Source organism: Tachyglossus aculeatus, chromosome 7, assembly GCF_015852505.1.
Source record: "Tachyglossus aculeatus isolate mTacAcu1 chromosome 7, mTacAcu1.pri, whole genome shotgun sequence".
In the NCBI taxonomy this organism is placed as follows: domain Eukaryota; kingdom Metazoa; phylum Chordata; class Mammalia; order Monotremata; family Tachyglossidae; genus Tachyglossus; species Tachyglossus aculeatus.
In genome coordinates, this window is record NC_052072.1 from 57579137 (window position 1) to 57596883 (window position 17747).

Consider the following 17747-nt stretch of genomic DNA (forward strand, 5'->3'; position numbering starts at 1 on the left):
ATGGAATATGTTAAGTGCTTACTATATTATATGTCTTCTTTACTAGTGATGTTTTGCTGGACATTCAGGATCCCCTCCTCAAATTCAGAATCAAAGGAGGGGAAGGGGGAAGACCACCAGCGCACAAAAAGGCAGGAGGATATAAAACATTTCAAAGAGTACACTCGTTTCATTTTCTGCCCTGAGCTACAAAATTAAATTGGTGTTAGAAAACTGTCTGAACATTACATCTGAGAATACCTTAGGCTGTGGGTATGCATAAGCCAAATCCTGGCACACTCTGAGTTGAATGCCAAAGCAACCCAGTCCTAACCAAGAGCTAAGAGTATGCTCCAAGGCACAGCACAAACTCCCTGTCCCACAGCAACCCTTACTTTCCACAGGAAAAGACAGACAAATGCAGTCATCTGTAACAACCCTCAAAATTATTCCTCCCTATAAATTGAGACACAATCCTCTGGCCAAAATCAGGTTGGCATATCTCTCTCCCTGGCTAAAAGACTGGTCATGATGTAAATGGCAACCAGAGAAAGGAGAAACCAGAATTATAAAATGGGGAGCTGAGAGTTTAGAGGTGGATTTTTGTTTAAAGTGCATAAGGGGTATAGGGTGCAAGGGAGCTGTTTGGAACCAGGAAGCAGTGGGGAGAGAGTACGATGGCATGCAAGTTTGCTATTCTAGGGAATTTTGGAGGACACAGACTTTGAAAAGTCAAAAAAGCAGGTATCAAAATAAAATTAAGTTAAAGGTTTAACTTGCCCAACAGGAGGGATTTTGCCTTTAAAAAAAATCAGAGATGAAAATGTATTTTCTAAAGGATCTGTTCCTAAGGACTAGATATTCCGTCCACCCCACAGCACTTACATACATAGCTGTAGTTTATTTACATTAATGCCTGTCTCCCCCTTCTACACTACAAGCTCACTGAGGGCAGAGAACTTGTCTACCAACTCTGTTGCACTGTATACTCTTAAGTGCTTAGTACAGTGCTTTGCATATAGTAAGAGCTTCACAAATACCATCATTATTATTACAGTGTTCTGCACACAAGTAAGCTCTCAAATTCCACTGACTACAAATCAGTAAACACATGTAGTCACCCTAACTAGTACCCCTACATGACAATGTTAGCAAATGAAAGGTACAGAATGCAAATGGCATATTGGCCATATGCTCAGTCAGGAGGAACTTTTTTTGGTTGCTGCTTTTGAGTTGGGGCTGGGGTAAGAACTCCTGGTCCTGGCTGTCTGTTAGCCTTCAAACAGCCCTATCTGACATGGCTGTACAGTAGGAGCCTGGTGGTGGGTGTTATTCCTTGGAGAAGTTGAGGTGGGTGGGGAAAAAAGCAGCTCCTGGAAAAAAGGGTTAAAAGCAGAAGCTGCCATCTTGGGAAAAACAAGGTGCCTTGCTTTGCCAACCCTCAAGTCGTCCTTTTAAACCAGTACCTGCTCAGTCGATTTCTTTAGGCATAAACCAGCAAGTGTTATTAAACTGTCTTAAGTGAAGAGCTGCGGGGAAAGTCATTATTTTCCTCTGCCTGACTAAAAGTTTACTGTGCATTGAAGTTTCTTTGAGGCACTTCTTGGCACCTTGAAAAGAAAGAAATAAAAGCTTACTTGGGTCAAAATAAAAGTAAGCCAATGATCTATTCCACCTCTTTCAGAATGACACTGTTCCCTCCTACCCCTGAAATCAGGAAGGTTAGACAGAAAAAAGTGAAATCCTACACTTAAGTCTTTGTGAATGCCACAAAAACATCATACGCCAAATGTATTCCTAACAATCCTCTGCATCTGAATCCCCTCCCAAAACGTACACACAGAATAGAGCCGACCCCCCTGCCCTCAGGCTTCTTTGAACATCACCTCCCTGCCCTCTTTCATTTTCTGTATCAACTTTTCTGTTTTGGAAACTTCTGAACTTCTGAACTTGCTGCCTTGCATGAATGACTTCTTTGTCTCAGTCAACCAGACTTAGTTGTGACCAACTGCTGTAACAACAAGCAGAAGTTGCCCATCTTGTGCCCTATTGTGAGGGGAAGCAGACCAACAGGGAAGAGGTGACATAATAATGGTAATAATGATATTTGTTATGCGCTTACTGTGCGTCAAGCACTGTTCTAAGTTCTGGGGTAGATACAAGCTAATCGGGTTGGACACAGTCCCTGTCCCATGTCCCAAGCCCATGTTCTTTCCACTGAGTGATTAAACCATTAAAATGGTTTTAATCCCCATTTTACAGATGAGGGAACTGAGGCCCAGAGAAGTTAAGTGACTTGTCCAAGAACCCAGGTCCTTGTGACTTCCAGGCCCTTGCTCTATCCACTAGTGCATACTGCTTCCCCTGCAGTACACCTTCAGTGTACCTAAAAAGGTGGGGGTTATTTATCTGAGACTGTCCAGATCACCTTTTATTTGCTCCAAGGTTAACTCAAACTGTTTGGGTACATAGTGGAGAAGGCTAGGTGATGCGAACAGAGGCTGTTAACAAGTGGCAGACTTGATAGACTTTAGTACTTAGAAGACTCCAGGGACACCAACACTGCTGTATTGTACTCTCCCAAGTGCTTAGTATAGAAGCAGTGAGGCATAATGGATAGAGCAGGGGCCTGGGAGTTAGAAGGTCATGGGTTCTAATCCGGCCTCTGTCACTCGTCTGCTGTGTGAATTTTGGCAAGTCACTTCTCTGTGCCTCAATTAGCTCATCTGTAAAATGGGGATTGAGACTGTGAGCACCATGTAAAACACAGACTGTGCCCAACTCGATTTCCTTATATCCACCCCAGTGCTTAGTACAATGCCTGGCACATAGTAAATGCTTAACAAATATCATAATTACTGTCATTATTAATAATAAAAACCACTTATTATTTATAATAAACACCAATTTAACCCCCCTCCAGCATACCTACTGCCTTGCAAATTCCAATCTCCTACCTGTAAAAGACGGTTGATCTCTATGACGCATCAGAAGATAATTTTCTGGCCTCTGCCCATAATTTCAACCAGGAAGCAGAAACTGGTTCTAAAAACAAAACAAAAACAATGTGGCTATAGTCCCAAAACATCTTTTAAATCATAATGGATGAATCTCATAAGAGATGATTTAACATAAAAGAAGGCGAAAAGTGGACTCAGCTTCGTACAAATGTCAGAATTTCTCTTACTTGGTTACGATAACTTGGTGCTTTCAAAATTCAAAAGAAAAGTGATTCAAATAAGTGTAGTAAAAGTTACTGACTACATTTAAAAAATAATGAAATTTAAACTTACATCCACAGCAAACTAAGGCAACTGGAAAAGAGCATTGTGGGAGGTTAAGAGTAGATTTTTCCTTCCATGCTACTACATTTAAATATCTAGAAACTGTGTTTTTATACTACTAGATCTGATACAGGGAAGCATGTGGCCTAGGGGAAAAGGCACAACCTGGGAGTCAGGGAACCTAGGTTCTAATCCCAGTTCCACCACAAGCCCGCTCTGTGATCTGCTCTGCTCTGTGACTAAGCTCCACTTCTCCTCATGTCCCATTACTTTCTGCATCAGCCTGACTGGCTCCCTTTGCTCTTCCCCCACTCCCAGAGTATGTGGCCTGGGATGGAAAAGGAGAGAAGGGAGGTGAGGTAAGAAGGACCACGGTGTTGGAGAGCTTTGAAGCCAACAGTGAGGATACAAGCAAACCGAGTTGGACACAGTCCCTGCCCCATGTGGGGCTCACAGTCTCAATACCTATTTTACGTATGAGGTAGCTGAGGCACAGAGAAGTCAAGTGACTTACTCAAGGTCACACAGCAGACAAGTGATGGATCAGGGATTAGAACCCATGATCTTCTGATTCCCAGGTCCATGTTCTATTCACCACGCCTCTTAGAATTGGAACAGCTCCAGTAACAACTGCTCTCCAAGGCAATGAAAGTAGTATTTGCAGCCTACAATCTGTTTTCCATATCTGTATATTAATCATTGTGCAGCAGGCCAATAAGGATCAATGCATGAGTGTGAAGGTAAAGATTTCCCCCTTGTTGCAGTGGCCCATTTGTTACACCCAGTGCCAGGAGCTGTTTCTATTACTTCCTCTTGATGTTAAAAATTTTCCTGTCCAGCCCTTTCTTCCAGGCAAACCTGTCCTCTGTTGCTGTCTCCAATCTGCCTCTGCCATGTCCTATCATTAAGGTTTTGCTTCACTGGGAAAGTGTTTCAGTTTGCAATGCTGTTTAACCTCATTTCAGTTGGCTTTCGAGTAGCTGCTTGATTTTACCCGTTCTGCACACATGCCTTAATCATGCAATCCATCAGTAGCATTTGTTGAGCACCAACTCAATGTAGAGCACTTTACTAAGCCTTTGGGAGTACAGAAACATATAGGCTCGTCCCTCAAGAAGTTTACAACCTAATAGGGGAGACAGATTAAATAAATTACATATAGGAGGAAGAGCATATAAGATATGGACAACAATCATATTTACTGAGCTTTTACTGTACACAGAGCACTATACTAAGCACTTTGATGAGTACAATATTCCAGAATTGGTAGACACAACCCCTGACCACAATGAGCTCACAAAAAGTGCTAAGCAATTCTCCAAGTGCTTACTACAGTGCTCTGCATACAATAAGCCCATTGCTGGGTAGGGACCGTCTCTGTATGCTGCTGACTTGTGCTTCCCAAGCGCTTAGTACAGTGCTCTGCACACAGTAAGCACTCAATAAATATGATTGAATGAATGAATAAAATTGAATGAATGAAGTTCCAAGGGATGAAATCAATTAATGGTGTTCACTGAGTGCTTGCAGTGTGCAGAGCACTGTACTAAGCACTTCGGAGAGAACAATAAATGAATTGTAAACATTTCCGGAGGGGGAGTGGTTGAGAGGATTCAAGTGCTTAGATGGCATGTTCTGGAGGCAAAAAGATCAGAAAACAGGCTGATGCAGCAGTCAGTCAGGATGATCAATACCTGTACCACTGTGGTGGTCGTTTGGGAAGGGAGCAAGGGGTAGGCATTGGAAATGTTGTGGAGAAAGAACTGATAAGGTCCACATCTAATTCCCACTTCTCAGTTCAGTGCTCTGAACACAGCAAATGCTAAGTAAATACCGTTGCTATTATTACTATTTGGTGAAAGACTGAATATGAAGGTTAGAAGAGACAGAGGAGTCAAGGATAATGCCACAGATGCAGGTTTCAAAGATGTCTAAGTTATCAACTGTGATGGAGAACTAAGATGGAAGAGAGGACTTTGGAGATAAGATGAAGGGTTCAATTTTGGATCTATTGAGTTTGAGGGGCTGGCGGAGGACTGATGTCAATCAATCATTTATCAAGCACTTACTGTGTGCTGAGCACTATACTAAGTGCTTGGGAGAGTACAGTATAACAATAAACAGACACATTCCCTGCCCACAGTGATCTTACAGTCTAGAGGGGGATATAGATATTAGCATAAATACCTAAATTACAGGTACATAACTGCTGTGACCAACATTTTTTTTTGAACTACAATCTGCATCCTACACACTAACTAGAATGCATTTGAGTACAGTGAGCTAGATGAGAAGTAGTTTTGGTGTACTGAACACTTTTAAAAAAAATCTACCAGGAAACATTAAGCTTAGTACTTTGGGGAGGCAAAAATAGCAAGCAATAATAATAATTCTGGTATTTGTTAAGTGCTCACTGTTTGTCAGGCACTGTACTAAACGCTGGGGGGGATACAAGCAAATCGGGTTGGACACAGTCATTGTTCCACATGGGGCTTGCAGTCTCAATCCCCATTTTACAGATGAGGAAACTGAGGCAAAGAGAAGTGAAATGACTTGCCCAAGGCCACACAGCAGAAAGCGGCAGAGCCGGGATTAGAACGCACAATCTTCTGACTTCCAGGCCCATACTAAATCCACTATGCCAAAGCAAGTCTTGAAGAAGGTTGGATGCTCCAATCTCCCTGTCTCAGTCTGGTCTGAATCTTGTGACCTGCCAACCCCACACTGCTGATGCTGTCCTACAGCACTTTACATACAGACCGGTGATTGATTTATTTATATTCATGCCCGTCTCCCCCTCTGGACTGCAAGCTCACTGTGGACACGGAATGTCTGCTTATTGTTGTATTATATTCTTCCAAGTGCTTAGTATGCTGCTCTGCACACAGTAAGGATCAATAAATTAGATTCAATGAACTGAATGAATAACTGTTTTAAGTAGAACTGGCTGCCTCAAGCTCCCAGCGAAGACTGGGGTTGTCTGTCTCACATATGTTAATGAAAACACATAAAGACAACAATCAAAGAATGGGCTTCACACCACCCCACCCAACCCCTGACTAGAATAATCCAGCTATCGTGTTCACAACTACATTTAAATTATCCTTTTTCTCTTGGGGTACTTCCCCCCACAATAATTATGGTACTTGTTAAGCTCTTAGTATGTGACAAGTAATGTTCTAAACTCTGGAGCAGAGTTTATAATAATAATAATAATAATAATAATAATAATGGCATTCAGTAAGCACTTACTATGTGCAAAGCACTATTCTAAGCACTGGGGAGGTTACAAGGTGATCAGGTTGTTGTTTCTAGATGCAAGCTAGTTAGGTTGGAAAGTCCCTGTACCTACTGATGAGGTAACTGAGGCCCAGAGAAGTGAAGAGACTGCCCAAGGTCACACAGCAGACCTGTGGCAGAGCTGGGATTAGAACTCAGGTCCTTTTGACTCCCAGGCCCATGCTCTATCCACTAAGCCACGTGGCTTCTCTAAATTGAAGCGATTTTCCCAAGACAAAGAGCAGAGCTGGGATTAGAATCCATGAGAAGGAGCCCTTCCAAAACGTTTGCCCAAATATCCCCAGTGGCCGCTAAAGTTCATTAAATTCATTCATTCAATCATATTTATTATTTACTGTGTACAAAACACACACAAAAAAACAAGGGTGCGGAATTCCAGTTGTGAACCACTTGCAAAAGAGCTGTTCCTTAGATGTTATGAGGTGTTAGTCAGACTATCCTGGGTGGATTAAGTACTCAGATCCTTCTCTCCACCTTCTCTCCAGATGCTCCCCATTTGGATTGGGTGTGGGGCTCTCACCAGGGCTAATCCAAGCCCCTTGGTCAGGTCCTCTCCAGCCTGACCCACTCTATGGAAAGGACAGTGACCAACATCTGTGGGGCTTAAAGGGTGTGGGGAATAGGTACATTGGTCTGGCAGCTTGGGGAAAAAATCTCATTTAATGATTTAAACACCGCTTCATCCTTCTCTAGTCTGATTAAACAGCATTAAACATTTATGTATATGTCTTTGCATATATAAATAATGCATTTGACATTTTCACACAATTATCACAGTGTCTGCCTCACTTTTGAATATATTACCGATATGGAGACAGAGGCCAGAATTATTCCTCAATTGTGGCAGAAGAGACACCCCTCAAGGAAGCCCCCTCCTGCCTGGTTATGCCATCCCAACCCCCACCCGTCATATCTGCTTATTTCACTTCATTTTTTCCACACATTTTTGCTAACATTTGTGTTGATCATTTCCACCTATATCAATATCCTTCTTCCCACTTGATGTTTGTGATCTGAACTGTAAGCCTCAGATGATCCATTATCTTTTTTTTCTACTGCATGGTTCCAATCAATTGAACAATAGTACTTATTGAGCACCAACTATGTGTAGAGGACTGCACTAAGAGTTTAGGAGAGTTACCAACTGCCTAGTATAGTGCTCAGCTTACAGTAGGGGCTCAATAAATACCAATGACGATGTCCAATTACTCATTCAATGGTATTTACTGAGGGCTAGCTATAAGCAAAGTGACAATGATAATAGTAATATCTGTCAAGTGCTTAACGTGTCAAGCTCTGTTCTAAACTCTGGGATAGATACACAAGTTAATCAGGCTAGACACAGTCCCTGTCCCACACAGGGCTCAGTCTTAATCCCCATTTTACAGATGAGGTAACTGAAGCACAGGGAAGTGGAAATGACTTACCCAAGGTCACACAGCAGACAAGTGGTGGAGCTAGGATTAGATCCCGGGTCCTTTTCAATCATTCAATCGTATTTATTGATTGCTTACTGTGTGCAGAGCACTGTATTAAGCGTTTGGGAAGTTGGCAACATACAGAGACAGTCCCTACCCAACAATGGGCTCACAGTCTAGAAGGGGGAGACAGACAACAAAACAAAACATGTAGACAGGTGTCAAGTCATCAGAACAAATAGAATTAAAGCTAAATGCATATCTTTAACAAAATAAATAGAATAATAAATATGTACAAGTAAAATAGAGTGATAAATCTGTACAAACATATATACAGGTGCTGTGGGGAGGGGAAGGAGGTAGGGTGGGGGGGATGGGGAGGAGGAGAGGAAAAAGGGGGCTCAGTCTGGGAAGGCCTCCTGAAGGAGGTGAGCTCTCAGTAGGGCTTTGAAGGGAGGAAGAGAGCTAGCTTGGCGGATGTGTGGAGGGAGGGCATTCCAGGCCAGGGGGAGGACATGGGCCGGGGGTCAACGAGGAGACAGGCGAGAACGAGGTACAGTGAGGAGGTTAGCGGCAGAGGAGCGGAGGGTGTGGGCTGGGCTGTAGAAGGAGGGTCCTTCTGACACCCAGGCCCTCGCTCTATCCAGTAAGCCATGCTGCTTCGATACTGTACTGTAAAATAATGTACTAGGCATTCCATAGAGGAAGTACACACAATCCCTGCACAGGAGGAGCTTTACAGACTAGAGGGGGAAATGCTAATGATGGAAGCAAGAGGGAAGAAAACCAGATAGGGGAAAAAGGCAAGGATGAGAGAGAGGGAGGACAGCCGCATCTGGGAAGAGGTTATGTGGAGAGGCTGGGGGGTGGGTGGGGGGTGCTGATCCATCATATTTTCTGAGCACTATACTAACTTCTTAGGAAAGTCCAGTGTAACAGAGTTGGAAGACATACTCCCTGTCCACAAGGAGTTTACAGTCTAGAGGAGGAGAATGCTGAAAGACGCTGTGAGCTACAACACAGCCCTGTCAAACCCCTCTGTCTCACCGTGCCTAAGAGAACAGACATAGAAAAGGAAACTTGGGTGGTACGGGAGGTTCTTGCTTAATTCACAATCCCACCCGTGATGATGTCTTTAAAGATTCCACCTTTGTTTTGACAAAACAAACAATGAGGCCCCTTTCAGCAAATAGTTCTTCCATAGAATCCTACATAACAGAACCCTCTAGGGATTATCAAAGATTCAGTCAAGTGATTAGCTTATTTTAAAAGCTTGTTTAAAAGCTTCACAGTGGTTTTATGCTACTAAATTCCATTATTCAAGGTACTGCTGATTAATTTACCTTCCAGGTGGTTAGATTTTATTTCAGGTACTTTAAGCATGCAATTAGGGAATTTGTTTTTTCTAAACACTCTGTATTTGAGTGGAAAGGCAGTTTTCATTTGGGACTTTGGTTGTTTTTAGGCTGAAGCTAAAAAAAAAACAAAACAAAAAAAACAAAACCCAAAATCACTCAGGCTAATAAGTATTATTACTTATGTTGACAAGGAATTTCTGAGTATTCCTCAGGCCAGAGATTAACTATTTTCACCCCTAATTCTTGCACAGAAAATGAAAAGTATGGCTCCAGAGTGAAAAATGCTAAACTGCTCTTATCTTTTCTGGAGAACAATCCACTCTTTCACTAGCTGACCTCATAGCTCAAGAGTGGGAGTGGAGGGGCCTAGTGGAAAGAGCAGGGGCCTGGGAGTCAGGGAACCTGGGTTCTAATCGCACTCTGCTGTGAGACCTCTGACAAGTCGCTTAGTCTCTCTGTGCCTCAGTTTCCTTATCTGTAAAATGGGGGTTCAATACCTATTCTCCATCCTTCTCATACTGTGAGCCGAATGTGGAACAAGGACTGTGCCAGACCTGATTATCATGTATCTACCCCAGTGCTTACTGGAGTGCTTGGTACATAGTAAGTGCTTCACAGATATCTCAGGCAAAGGATGATCCCACCTTCTGAATCCCCACAGAATACTCCAAAACTTAGCCTCCACTTCTAAATCACTCTTGGACAGGGGAAATGCTTGTTGGAAAATGTTGCCAACTTGTACTTCTCAAGCACTTAGTACAATGCTCTGCACACAGTGAATGCTCAATAAATACGATGAAATCAATGAATAGGAGCACTTGATCTTTCCCTGGGCTGAGAAAAGGGTGGGGGGGGGGGGGGGGGGGGGGGGGGGGGGACAAGGGAAAGGGAAGGAGATGAGGGTAGAGACAGTTGTTTCGGTAATATTTTTAAATCCTTACGAGGTATCAAACCCTCTAAGCTTGAGTAGATACAAAATAAGCCATTCAGATACTGTGTCCCACACAGGCTCACAGTCTAAGCGGTAAGGAGAGTGGGTCTCATCCACATTTTAGATGAGGAAACTGAGGCACAGAGAGATTAAGTGATCTTCCCAAGATCACACCTATGGCCAAGGGCAGAGAAGGGGTTAGAACCCAGGTCTTCTGACTCTCAGAAACATGCCTCAGGAGCAAACTGACCTCTCCTTAATGAGGGGCCTACAGCCATCTGGATGCCTTGATGCCATCTGGATGTCAACTGCTACACCAATCTGGATGCCACCTCAAAGACCGATATGTTGGAATGCGTGAGCCATTTTCATCTCTGGTGCCACAAATTCCAGAGGGAAAAGGATACATAAAACTAAGGGGAAGTGCATTCTGGAATGGAGTACACTAGTCAGCAGGGTAACAAAGTAGGGGGGCTACAGTAGAAGAAAAAAAAAATAATGGTATTTGTTAAGTGCTCACTATTTGCCAGGCACTGTACTAAGTGCTAGGGTGGATACAAGCAAATTGGGTTAGACACAGTCCCTGTCCCACGTGGAGCTCTCAATCACACAGCCCACCAATGTTTTAAGAACACAGTATAAGCAATGCCGTCCTAAGCCAAACCATGGTCCAGCCTGTCTCCTGCACAGTTAACAGCCTTCTTGGAGGAACATCAACCAACCACATTTATTGAGTGGGAAGGAGATGAGGGTAGAGACAGTTGTTTTGGTAATATTTTTAAATCCTTACAAGGTATCAAACCCTGCTCTAAACTTGAGTAGATACAAAATAATCCATTCAGATACTGTGTCCCCCACAGGCTCACAGTCTAAGCGGTAAGGAGATTGGGTCTCTCATCCACATTTTAGATGAGGAAACTGAGGCACAGAGAGATTAAGTGATCTCCCCAAGGTCACACCTATGGCCAAGGGCAGAGAAGGGGTTAGAACCCAGGTGTATAGAGCACTGTGCTGGGCACTTGGGATATTTGGTAGACATATTCCCTGCCCACAAGGATCTTGCAGTCTAGGGTGATGCTCACCCTTCTTGACTTCCATCTTCATGAGTACAGTTAACATATAATATTCCCAAATTTTCCCTCTCAAGTTCAAAATACAAAGAAAACAGTCAGTGCCTCAAGAAAACAAACTAGTCTGATGAACACTGATCATACACAGAAAAATAAACTTATTGTGAATTTGCACATAACTACAAATGCAAACTACCAATTACACATGGCATATTGGTGAAAGATATTTGGCTACAATTCATGACATTCACCCCCTCCCTCATTTCAGTAGTCTTAATTATATGTACTGGCACTAATCACCCCCCCCCAAAAATGTTCATGCATATTTATTTCAGCCTTTAAATTTAACCAACCATAAATTATGCATGAAAGGTTAAAAGAACTGTATAAGCAGTTTACACTGTTCGAAGCTGGTTTTCATGATTGCTATAAAAGTGCAAGAATGATTAGATTGTCATAAATCATAAATAGAAAGCCTATTCTCTTCCTTCACCTCTCATCTAAGGTTTACACATCCTGGTGGTTATGGAAATATTTGACCACAGACAACTGATTTTTCTAGTAAACATCCATTAGTCATCAAGAATCATGCAAACACGTTAACGCAGCATTTATAACTAAACAACTTGGCTTTTTTGTTGTTAAAGCTCACACTACATCCCTGCCATAGTAAAATGAGCATATATAGCATATATAGTCCTTTTTAAAAATTCCATATTAAAAGACTAGTTTATGCTGTCATGTAGGCTGCAAAATTAGATTTGTCTTGGCTCTGAACAAGCATGAGAAAAACTCTGGTTGAGTATGTGTTAATTGGTTTAATCTCAAATGCAGGTGTAAATGCACAACACCTCTGATCAACAGGGAGGAGTTCTCAAGATCTTGCACCTCAATTTCCAAGTGCTGCTGTTGTTGCTTATATTATTGCTAAACTATCTCATGAAACTCTACTACATCTACGACACATTGGCCATAAAGCAAATTCACTGCTGGCATTACCTTTAAATGAAATGTTTCGCTTGAAGGAAAGCTTTCAGTTCACTTTGGAAAATCCAAGCAAAGCTGTTTTTCTTGATAATCACCAAAAGTGTGTGCATTTAAAACAAGTCATTTTCCCTAAGGTGCTCAAACCCACAGTAAGATCACTGCCCTCAAAGTAGCACCAGGAATTTTCACAACAGATCATATCTGCTTAAAGATCTTGACTTCATCTAAAATTTAAGAAAAAAATCCCTACATGAATCAGGAGCACTTCGTTCCAATTTTGGTGCAGAAAAATTGAAGAGCTCTCTACCTTTGGGTTGGCTCAGAGCATACAGTCCAAGCTGAGCTGATTTCTTCCCCTCTCCTTCACCACTCCATATCACACAAGATCACCGACACACCTTTTTTTGGTCTGATGATTATTTTCTACGAGCCCAAATTACCATCCGCATGCCCTGTAAACCCTAACGCTATAGAATTCCTGGGCTGTTTATAATTATACATGTAGCCACCCAGTTCGGGATTGCATACAGCTTCTCTGCCTAGCCTTCTTAGCACAAAGGACTAGTTGAATAAACTATATAAATGGCAGCAGTGTTCCAGGTCATTGGATTGCTTAGAACACTCAAAGACATTTAAGCAATGCCGCTATCTAGTCCAGATGTCTTCGCTCTTCAGACTGGATCCATCTCTCTTTAAAAGTTGACTTTTACTCAGAGAGAATCTTAGTGTGGACCTACATAGCTAAGATGATTGGTCCTTTGCTTCAGCCAAACAGGATGCTATTTCACAGTGGGCAGCTCCCAAATAACAACCATCAATTGTTCCTGCTTTCAATTGAAACTAAAAGTAGAAACTGAAAAACAAGGAACTCAGGAACATTGTTGGGGAGTCTTGAAAAGTGAAGAAAAACTGGCAGGATATTGAATTTGCAAACCAGATTTCAATAACAGTTGGGCGTGGACTATAGCAACTGCATTTATGGGCCTACCTTAAGTCCCTGGGTCACTCAGAAAACCTGGAAAGAAGGGTGCATTCTACTTGTGCCTTCCTCCCAAGCCCCATCCCTCTTCAAAATCCACACTGTGTTTTCTGGACAGGTCCGGAGAGGCTACTTTTATAGAAGAAACTGGACAAAGAGCTGATCTATGGTAATCAATAAAACGAGCTCCACTAAAAACAATAACAATTCCAAAGAACCAAATGATTGAGACACAGAGCCTTCTAAAGCTACTTCAGTCAACTGTTGAGTATGACATTGTATTAAGCAAAAAAACCATTCAAAATACATAGTCCCCTCTTTCAAGGAGTTTACAATCTCACATGTGAGATAGACAAGTTACTTACAGATAAGTTGGGGTAAAAGAAGCAATGCTACAGCTCCATATAGTGGGAATAGGGGAGGATATACAGATTAATGAATGCAATAAATAAGTGCATGTTAATGTAAATCAAGAATATGCTGTATAAACACAAGTTTATTGATCCAGAACTTGTATTTCTGGTTGTTGGATTCAGAATGGTTTAAATTCATTAAATGAACAATAAAGTAAATATATACAGAGCATTCTCTTATGCCAATAGTTTCAATGAACACTTGTGAGTGGTGAATTACTGTTGCAACAGGGATAATGATGATTATGATAATTACCATTATGGTGATATTTGTTAAGTGTTTAATATGTACCAAGCACCATATTAAGTGCCTGGGTTGATACAAGGTAATCAGGTCCCACCTGGGGCTCACATTCTAAGCAGGAGGGAGAATGGGTATTGAATTCAAATTTTGCAGATGAGGTGAATGAAGCACAGAGAAGTCAAGTGCATTGCCTAAGGTCACATAGCAGACAAGTGGTGGAGCCAAGATTAGAACTCATGACTTTGACTCCCAGGTCAGTGCTCTATCAGGTCAGTCAATCTGCTCTATTCACTACAACATGCTGCTTCTCTATTGTATTATGGTTATTTTAATTCTGTTTATTATAATTGCAAATACTTCTATGCTTGTCTCCCCAGTTACAGTGTAAGTCCTTCGTGGATACAGAACATGTTTCACGCTTTTGTTGTATATTCCCAAGCTCTTACTACAGTGCATTACAGTAGGTGGATGCTCAGGAAGAATGCCGTTGTTGTTGCAGCTGCAATACTAAATAATCTGAAATACTGAAGAAGATTTGACGTGGATCATTTAGGGGTGGGGAAAGAAACTGAAGCCTGAAAAAGTATAAAATAAGATGCAAATAATTTTTTTTAAAAAAATCTGAAATCATTGTATTATTCAGCTGGGTTGGGTTTTCATTTCCTTTATGGTTTCCCCCATGGTTTCCCCCAGGTCCTTCCAAGCCTGTTTGCACTTAATACCATGAAGACTATACAATCCATGGCAGACACTGATAGTAATAGTGTACTAATAGTAATAGCATTTATTAAGTGCTTACTGTATGCAGAGCACTTTTAGTGGTGATGGGAGGAAAAAATACACGGTGGGAATTAAACACAATCCCTGTCCCTCATGGGGCTCTATTTTATTCCTAGAAGTCTCCAGTAACAAAGCTTTCCCAAGTGGTCAGGGGGACCTGAAAAAATGAGCAGGGAAGGAATTAAGAGGGGTAGAGAGGCAAGAGAAACGAAGATGAGAGGGAACTGCAGAGACAGGTGCACATGCATGCACAAACACACACACACACACACACACACACACACACACATTATATATATCCTCCCCCCTAGACAGGTGGGAAGAAGCAGGTTGGTTTCCTTCAAAGTAGGAGGCCACTACCACTGCCCTGTCTCCAGGGAAATGTTGGCTGGGTGAGGACAATGTCTAGAAGCCTGTTGTTAAAGGCTCGTGGCTACTGCAGGTCTAGAGACATGCTGGATTTGGCTGGGCTGCAATTGTAAATGACCTAACAGAGGAAACCCACTGAACTCTAACTATGATATGGCACCTTTTTCTTATTATAGTGTTTAATATTATTGTATTTGTTAAGCACTTAATATGTGTTAAGTACTGTTCAAAGAACTGCAGTCGATTCAAGTCTATCAGGCTAGACCCAGTCCCTGTCTCACATGCGATTCACAGTTTAAGTAGGAGGGAAAAATCAATCAATCAATCATATTTATTGAGCGCTTACTGTGTGCAGAGCACACAGAGCACTGTACTAAGCGCTTGGGAAGTACAAGTTGGCAGCATATAGAGACAGTCCCTACCCAACAGTGGGCTCACACTCTAGAAGGGGGAGACAGAGATCAAGACCAAACATACTAACAAAGTAAAATAAATAGAATAGATATGTACAAGTAAAATAAATAGAGTAATAAATATGTACAAACATATATACATATATACAGGTGATGTGGGGAAGGGAAGGAGGTAGGATGGTGGGGATGGAGAGGGGGCGAGGGGGACAGGAAGGTGGGGCTCAGTCTGGGAAGGCCTCCTGGAAATATATCCCCATTTTACAGATGGGGAAACTGAGGTACAGAGCACTTAAGTGACTTGTCCTAGGTCATATAGGAGGCAACTGGCATTTAATACATTATCAATATTATCCCAACTAGAGTGAGGAAAAAGTCCTAAGCAGCAAAAAGAACAGCTGTGATTATGTGCTTCATACTGTTGACCTAGTAATGTCAAGCGGCTCTAGGATGCTCTCTCAGGAACAACTGTTTGTTTACTACATTTGAAAATGGCAAACGATCTTGAAAATCCCTAAAGCTACAGGAAGATGAAGCCCAACTCTTGCTGAGTCAGCTCATCTTAGAGGCAAGAACCTTATCCAGATCTCGCCAACAATTCCACTGTGGTGTATTCTCAATTTCAGCAGAAACACCTGTCACAGTTTAGACATCTGTCCCAACAATGATGTCCCGGTGCTCCCAGGACTGCTCCTGAAACACTTTTGACTAAAGTTCACAAAGAGAATAATTTCATTCACTTAACTGGGATTTCCTCAACTTTATCAATCAAGAGCATTTATTGATATACAATCAAAGAAGAAGTAATTATAGTATTTATTAAACATTTACTGTGTGCACAGCACTGTACTAAGCCCTGGGAGAGACAAAACAAGTGGGCATTAGACATGGTTCCTGTCCCTTGGGATGTTCACAATCTAAGAGAGTATAAAATCTCATACTAGGCACTTAAGACAGTGCAGTTCATTTAGTAGACACAATCTCTGTTCACAAGGGGCTTACAATCTAAGAAAGAGATGGATGCCAAATAAATCACTGACTTCCATCCCTTCCACTCCACTGAAACTGCCCTCTCAAAGGTCACCAGTGACCTCCTTCTGACCAAATCCAATGGCTCCTACTCTATCCTAATCCTCCTCAACCTCTCATCTGCCTTTGACACTGTCGACCATCCCCTTCTCCTCAACACATTATCCAACCTTGGCTTCACGGACTCTGTCCTTTCCTGGTTCTCCTCATCTCTTCGGGTGTTCATTCATTCTCAGTCTCCTTCGCGGGCTCCTCCCCCTCACCCATCCCCTAACTGTAGGGGTTCCTCAAGGATCAGTTCTTGGTCCCCTTCTGTTCTCCATCTATACTCACTCCCTTGGTGAACGCATTCATTCCCATGGCTTTAACTATCATCTCTATGCAGATGACACCCAAATCTACATCTCCTCTCCTGTTCTCCCTCCCTTCAGGCTCGTATCTCCTCTTGCCTTCAGGACATCTCCACCTGGATGTCCACCCACCACCTAAAACTCAACATGTCCAAGACTGAGCTCCTTATCTTCCCTCCCAAACCCTGTCCTCTCCCAGACTTTCCCATCACTGTGGACGGCACTACCATCCTTCCCATCTCACAAGCCCGCAACCTTGGTGTCATCCTTAATCTGTCACCAAAACCTGCCAGTCTCACCTTCACAACATCGCCAAGATCTGCCCTTTCCTTGCCATCCAAACCGCTACCTTGTTGGTCTAATCTCTCATCCTATCCCTACTGGATTACTGCGTCAGCCTCCTTTCTGATCTCCCATCCTCCTGTCTCTTCCCACTTCAGTCTATACTTCACTCTGCTGTCCGGATTATCATTCTACAGAAACACTCTGGGCATGTCACTGCCCTCCTCAAAAATCTCTAGTGGTTGTCTATCAGCCTTCTCATGAAACAAAAACTCCTCACTATAGACTTCAAAGCTCTCCATCACCTTGCCCCCTCATTCCTCACCTCCCTTCTCTCCTTCTACAGCTCAGCCCGCAACCTCTGCTCCTCTGCTGCTAACCTCCTCACTGTGCCTCTTTCTCGCCTGTCCCACTGTTGACCCCTGGCCCATGTCCTACCTCTGGTCTGGAATGCCCTCCCTCCTTACATCTGCCAAACTAGCTCTCTTTCCCTGTTCAAAGCCATACTGGGACCTCACCTCCTCCAAGAGGCCTTCCCAGACTTAGCCCCCCCTTTTCCTTTGC

At 42.6% G+C, this 17747-nt stretch overlaps 1 protein-coding gene across 2 annotated transcripts in view; it reads right to left on the reverse strand.

Moving 5' to 3' along the window:
• SH3BP4 (SH3 domain binding protein 4) overlaps positions 1-17747 on the reverse strand; it is a 157602-nt gene that overhangs the window by 99134 nt on the left and 40721 nt on the right. For both annotated transcript variants that reach the window (XM_038748913.1, XM_038748911.1), the window contains exon 2: positions 2937-3024. The gene's annotated coding sequence lies outside the window, so the exon portion shown is untranslated. The remainder of the gene's footprint in view (positions 1-2936; positions 3025-17747) is intronic.